Below are 8,135 nucleotides of genomic sequence, written 5' to 3'. Positions count from 1 at the left end.
TTTTTTTTTTTTTTTTTTTTTGTGCAATCTTGCTTTAAGCTTGATTATAACCAATCCAACGATCAATTCTAACAAGCTAAGACTAGTATCTCAAGGATCAAGAGCTTGAAAATAAATTATAAGAATTGAATATATTTTTTTTTCCTCAAAACTGATTTTTCTTTCTTTATTTCTTTCTTTTTTTCCGATAATCTGAGAGAGAAAAAAAATTGATAGAAAAAAAATAACAATAAAGATATTTCACCTCTAGAGCGGTCAAAGAACGTCGACCAAATGCTCTGATACCAAATGATAAGCGCCTACAATGCTGGAATTTGCAAAGCTCAGTCCTTTTAGAATCCTTGCAAAACGTTTACAGAGAAAGCTAACATAACGGATTGATTCCAACCAAGAGCTGGTTAGAAGATGAATGACTCTCCGATCGAACTTGGAATCTATGATGGTCACTCTTAGATACCAAGACCTTAGATACCAAGACAATTCACTCCAGAATTAGTTTGATCAAAACTAATTCAATGATTCGGTTTAAACATCAAACCTAAAGCAAGGTTTGAAAAAGAATAACACCAAAAAATATCAAGAAAACACAAAGGTTTTGTTTGTATTCAACAATTCATTTCAAAATTGAATATTACATGCCTTTAAATAGGCCCACAAGATAACCCTAACATAATAAAGTTCAACCACCAACCACAAATCACTAATAAATGCTACAAATTGAAGAAAATAAGACATTCATACAAACTATTAATAAATGTTATTCAATACAAATCGAAGAAAATAAGGCATTCATAAATTGTCTTAATTGGTAGTTTAACTACGAATGGCAAGTCTTCTAATCACTTTCCAATGTCAGCTACTTCATTATTTTCTTGATTTGATACTTGAATCTTTTTTATATTGCTTCTTGTAATTGTTCGTTCGGGTACATGGAAGTGATCAGTTGTTGGATTCATATCAAAGAGACATCTATCATATATTGCTTCAATGAAGATGTGAAGAAAATATGGTTGAAATTATCAAAAGATATTTCAATTCATGCCACATTTGTGAATAATGAATTTTCATGTTATAAATTTTGGGTGGATTACAATTTAGAGGAACTTAGAGTTATTGTATTTCATTAAAGTATTTTAAGACTTTTTATTTACTTGTTACAATTACATAATTGTTAATTATGGCCATTAAGTATGAATGTTACAACTCTTGGAATATCTTTAATAGTTTCATTTTGAGGCTATATAAAGTCATGTATGTTGTATTTGGAAGAGACTTGGAAAATATAGTAAAAGAAGCATTTATGCTCTAAGTTTCTTTGCAATTCTATGTAGTTTAGGCTGCATGTAGAATCATTCAAGCTCGACATGATCAATCTTGCTTATGGAGTGATTCGAATCTCAAACAAGTGTTTTTGCGTGAGATATTTGATCAGCAAGAATCATTCAAGCTAGACATCATCGATTTTGCTTGTGGAGTGTTTCGAATCTCAAACAATATTCTTGCCTTGAGATATTCGATCAACAAGGTAATCTGAATCTTACCCCCTTTGTAGTGATTTCCACATATCATTAATGATATGAACCAAGAGACATCAATCATACAATATGCTTCAATGAATATGTGAAGAAAATATGGTTGAAATTATCAAAAGATATTTCAATTCATGCCACATTTGTAAAGAATGAAGTTTCATGTTATAAATTTTGGGTGGATTACCATTTAGAGAAATTTAGAGTTATTGTATTTCATTAATGTATTTTAAGACTTTTTATTTCTTTTAGGTTACAATTATATAATGGTTAATTATGGCCATTAAGTATGAATACTCTTGTAATTGTCTTTAGTAGTTTCATTTTGAGGCTATATAAAGCCATGTATGTTGTATTTGGAAGAGACTTGGAAAATATAGTAAAAGAAGCATTTGTGCTCTTCTTTAGCCAATGCTAAGTTTCTTTGCAATTCTATGTAGTTTAGGCTGCATGTAGAATCATTTAAGCTCGACATGATCAATCTTGCTTATGGAGTGATTCGAATCTCAAACAAGTGTTTTTGCGTGAGATATTTGATCAGCAAGAATCATTCAAGCTAGACATCATCGATCTTGCTTGTGGAGTGATTCGAATCTCAAACAATATTCTTGTCTTGAGATATTCGATCAACAAGGTAATCCGAATCATACTTTTCCTTGGGTTGATTCCATATCACTTTTCTTTTCTTCTTTCATCTGTCTTCATCTCTCAATTATTCTCTTTCATTTGCCTGCATCTTATGTGGAAACTCTTCGCTCTCTCGTCAATTCCTTCAAAAGTACAACAATGTGTTCTTTATGGAAGCTATTCCATATTGTAAATTTTAAGAACATAACATAAAAACCAAAAAAATAAAGGATTTTTTCCAATTTCTCAAAATCGCGCAGCCCGATGACTTGATCCAATAACAGGTTCAGGTTGTAGAAATCCGAGCGAGACAATCCCCCGCAGAGGATTCGCTCGAATTTTGGCCTCGACCTGTCCTTCAAGGATTCCTCGTCCTGGCACTTTGAATGACCCTTTCTTTCTGTTGGGCCTTTTCAATTGCCCTAATGAGGGTTGAATCTCTTTCCCCGACTCAATACCTTTTCCACTTTTACCTATAAATATATTAGAATTTATATCCTAAAGTCTCGTAATGATATAATTTTGATTATTTTAGTTGCAATTTATGATCCATGATATGAAAAATTTAAGGTTATATAGTGTAATCTTCAATAGTATGTGTTAACAAATATGATGATTTGGTAATACTATTGATATAACTCACTTTGTAATTGTGTAATGGCTCGATTTTCGAGTATTTGAATCTTGGATTGTGACTAAAAAAAAAAGATAAAATAAAATGAAAATAAAAAATGTGAAAAGAGGTGAGTATAAAAACATTTAGTAATCAACCTAACTATAGGCTCTGATCGTGTCCTTATTTTAATAAGTTACCATAGACTTTCCTTTGAATTTTAGAAAGTTAATGTCTAATTCTATATAGTTATCTGAGCTTTTGGAAAGGACCCAAAGTTTCAAGTTGTTCTCTTACCTGTCACATATCTTGTCAAGGCCTAGAAACCATTCATTGGGTTCTAGCACCACATATTTCCTGGACAACGAATCTCATCTTGGAGTGAACCAACTTTTTGTTTTCATGCTTAGTACACTTACATAGTCACATAATGAATGTCTCATATCTTGGGATGAGGCCTCATCATAACTATTTGGACCATATGGCATTATCTATTCTGAAAATCATTTGTGTAAGGTTAGTTGGCGACCCTTAACACACACCACATTGCCCACTGTATCTAGGAGAGTAACTCTGTGTGTCGGTCAACTACTATTCTAGCTATGTGGTTCCACGTCTCACTCTTAAGATTCATTTACGACGAATTGTCCCTATTCAAGAGGCTCGAGATTGTTTCCACACTTACTAGGGGCACTCACTAGGATGACTAAAAAAAGGCTTAAAGAGTTGAACGTCAACGCTATACTAACAAGATGCATCTTTCTCTTCTTTCGTTTAATAAAAACTCTAAAATTAAGCATGTTTTTATTATAGCAAATCTATATTGGGTGGTCTTTTGGAAAAAAAATTTTAGGATGCATATGAGTAAAACAAAATAGGCTAGAAGGACCCGTGTTAGTATATATGAGTAACCATCACACTAATATGCAAGGAGTAAGTAACAGATCATGTCATGTTAAAATATCATCACTAGCCATAGGGTCGAACCCAATAATTGTATGAGCATCTTGTATATTTATTTTAGTAAAATGATTTAGGTATTTTAGGGATAAAGATACCTATATTTTAGGAGAATGATTTAAGTATCTAACGAATAAATATATCAGCCTCTTAAATATTTTAGCTCTATCATGTGGTATAAATACCCCTCCACCCTACCTAGGTTTTCATCCCAAGAAATACAAATCACATAATGCATTAGTTTTCTACGGTGTGTCTTGTAATCTCTTCTCGATTGGTATTAATAAAGTGTGCGAGTGTTACCCACGAAGAGTTGTATTAAAAGATCTGGTATCAGAGCGAGGTTAGTGTAGTTGTCTGATCTCTTGAAATTCTTAGTATGCTCTATGGTTGTAGTTCTGTCTCATCTTCCACATTAGAAACGATTTCTTGAGATTATTAGTGAGTAAGTTTCTTTGTGTCGGGAGTAGTCCATGACTCTGCAAGTTTTGTGACGAAAATGTTTATTTGGTATTACTGAGGTATTGCCAACACGATGAGTGATTTTCAAATCGTTGGAGGAATTAAGAAACTCAATAATAACCACTACAATACGTGGGCAACATGCATGATGTTCTATTTACAAGGATATATGACCTTTGGGAGATCGTTGGCGAGAGTGAAACTACGCCGCGAGAGGAGGATTCTAACAACGTTGCATAAATGGAGAATCAAAGCATGCAAAGCAATGCTTGCCTTGAAGGTTACAATCGAAGAAGAGATGTTAGAGCATATTTGGGATGACAAGACACCGAAAGAAGCATGGAACACGTTTGTGATGTTGCTCTCAAAGAAGAACGATATAAGGCTACAACTTCTGGAGAACGAGTTGTTGTCAATTTCACAACATGAAATGACAATTGCTCAATACTTCCACAAAGTTAAGTCGATCTGCTGGAAGATTATTGAACTAGTTCCGAAGTCGTCTGCCATTGGAGAATATCGAATGAAGAGAATCATTATCCATGAATTGCGACCAAAACATAGAAGCTTTGTTATTGCTGTACAAAGATGACCTGCTCAACCATCACTTGTAGAGTTTAAAAATTTGTTAGTCAGTCAAGAAGTCATGACCAAACAAATAGGAGGAATCACATTAAAGGGCGAAGAAGAAGCACTCTACATAAATGAAAGTCGGAGCAACAATAAGTCGTCTACCAAACGTGGATACGAAAATGGTGACAAAGGAAGAAGCCATCAAGGAACTGCACAACCAAGGAGTGCTCAGAAGAACGACAACAATAACTCTCAAGTAAAGATATTTTGAGGTATTTGCTACAATTGCTGGAAAAAGGGCCACATGTCCAGGGATTGTTGGTCCAAGAAAAATTCTAATAAAAGCAATGTGGCAACATCCAAAAGGAAGATGGAGGAGGAATGGGATGTAGAGGCAATATGTGTCATAAAAGAAGACGAGCTAGCGCTCATGACAATGATGGGAGAGCATATCGATAATGACGATGATTGGATCATTGATTCAAGATGCTCAAACAACATGATTGACGATCAGAGTGGTGCAATGGAAGTGGGGTGGCCCTTGGAGAAGGAAGTATTACCAGGTCTTGAGCAAACTTAAGAAATTCTTCCATAGAAGACGGGAGAGCAAGCTGAAGAAATTCTACAACAGAAGATGGGGGAGCAAACTACGCACATTCAGTCAAATGTTAATGTGTCTGAATATCCAAGTGATACTAATGTTGGTGAGCAAGGAGTGACTCAACCAAGCGAACCTGGTGAAAAGAAAATTGCACCTCAACAACTTAGACAGTCAGAAATAATCCAAAAGCCAAATCCAGAGTATGCCAACGCAGCTATTGTAGAAGACGAAGTTAATGAGCCATAGATATATGAAGAAGTATCACAAAACTCGACTTGGTAGAAAGCGATGAAGGAAGAAATTATAGTCCTAGAGCAAAATCACACTTGGGAACTAGTGTCAAGATTAGGAGATGTTAAATCTATCTTTTACAAGTGGATTCATAAAATAAAGTGTACCCTGGATGGATCAATCGTGAGATACAAAGCTCAGACCGTAGATTCATGGTTCTCTCAAGAATATGAACTACACTATGATGAAACGTTTAGTCCAATGGTAAAGATCACTATCATACAAGTTCCTTCAGTACTTGTGGTAGGTCTTTATTGGAAAATATGGTAGATGAATATGAAGAATGCTTTCTTACATGAGAATAATGCTTTCTTGCATGGAGAGTTAAACAGAGAGATCTACATGGACCAATTGAAGAAATTTGAAAATGCAGTTGGAGTCATGAGTCAGTACATGCAAAATCCAAAGATGCTTCATTTGGACGTGACTCAATAGATCTTGAGATATATCAAAGGGTATCACGATACCAGAAGATCAAGCACTAGATATGTGTTCAAGCTTTGTTCGAAAACAATTTATTGGTATAGCAAAAGACAACCAATAGTATCATTGTTAACTAGAGTAGCAAAGTACAGAGCAACAGCTGGAGCAGCTTAGGAAAGTACATGACTTAAACTCTTGATGGAAGATTGGCACCAGAAAATTGACTATCCAATACCACTCTATTGCAACAACCAATATGTGATTTGCCTAGCAGAAAATTCGGCGTTTCATGCTAGAATAAAGCATGTGGAGGTGCACTACCATTCCATTAGAGAGAGTCTTGACGAAAGAAATCGAAATGCAGAAAATCAAGACAAAAGACAAGTGGCAGACTTGTTTACAAAATGACTAACAATAGAGCTTTTGTTGTCAGCTCAACATGATGCAGCTAATGAGTTGTAACGACCCTAAATTTCCACATACTCAGAGTCGCTACTAACGTCTCATGCTCATCTATAATGCGGAAAATATAACTCTTACATGAACATAATTGATAACGAAAATTTCAAAAAAACGTTTAAAACAACTTCTTCTCTGAAAACACAGCCATGGTCTTACGTGTTTAAATATGAAATACTGAAATTTAGAGAAAACAAAAACAAATACAAAATAATTTAAAACAATTAAATGCAAAACAACCTATTCTAACTTAAGACTAGAAATTTAAATATGAGTCTACCCTATGCACGTGCCACAGTCTCTGCTCGCGATGTCGCCATCCTCCGTACAAGTGCGCCTTGCCTTTACCTGAAAAATGATGTGGCACACGGCCTGAGTATTTCAAAGAATACTCAGTAAGTGGCCCCACTATAGGGGGCCATGCAAATGCAAACACATGCAATCATGATTTAGGGACCTATCTCTAATCATCTTAGGGGTGGCCTCCAGTCTCGGATAAATTGGATGTGTAGTACTTCCCTACACACGACTCACACGTGCGAGTGTGAATCCCCAGGGCGCTCGCACACCCCCTGGACCCTCTGGTCAAGCTAATCTGTAGCGACGTCCGGAGGTCAGCGGAACCCCATAGTGTCATGCGCCTCATGAACACCCTCATCTGTGTGCATTCGCACCTATGCGCATTCGCGCTCATCATATGGTGCGCGTCCGCACTCATCATCTCTAGGGGAAATAGCCCTATGCTTATGAACATACAATATGCATGAGGTCCCTCTAAATCCATCATAATGTCTCTTATGACACAACCCTCTAGTCTCATCTCTTTGTTACTCTAGGTAACACATACTCGTGGATATTTATATTAATATCATTTTCACGCTCTTAGGGTTGTGTCCTATGTCGATCTAACGACATGATGCAATATGACACTCATTATCATATAGCATGCTCAATATGGAAACATCATCATATTAAGGTAAACGTCACGCAATCATCATACTCATCATATTGCCACAAAGTGCATCAAACATATCAAGTACGACATTCATCAATATATATATATATATATATATATATATACTGGGCACATCATCAGGTATCATAACCCACACATCATCATAACTCATACATCATACATCATCATAAGTCATATACCGCATCGTACGACATAGTTCATACATCATCATAACTCATACAATTTTTAGCCTATCCTATAGTAAGGCCACTTACCTGGTTGGCCTTAGCCGAAGAATTCCCTAATTTATTTACGTAAGATCCCGTTTCTCGAGAACTACACCAAATGTTGCCAAGGTTTGCTTCCTATCGCATCGTTCGTCACATTTTGTTAGTATTTCACATTTTAATTAATAATCCAACTAATCGTGTGAAAAACTGCTCTAAACGGTCTCAATAAAAATCGAATTCCATGTTTTCATTGTTTCTAAATTATATAGGATAATAAAACTTAAAACTTAAATTAATAATATGTCAATATTATTAATATTTCAAGTGGCTTGGATAATTCAACATTTAATGTTATATCCTATAGATACAAATACAACAATTTCTCATATCTTCTTCTATCACTTATTTCTCT

Source organism: Cucurbita moschata, unplaced genomic scaffold, assembly GCF_002738365.1.
Source record: "Cucurbita moschata cultivar Rifu unplaced genomic scaffold, Cmos_1.0 Cmo_Scf00054, whole genome shotgun sequence".
Taxonomy (NCBI): Eukaryota; Viridiplantae; Streptophyta; class Magnoliopsida; order Cucurbitales; family Cucurbitaceae; genus Cucurbita; species Cucurbita moschata.
The sequence above is the reverse complement of the archived record's forward strand: the minus strand, read 5'-3'. Positions refer to the sequence as shown.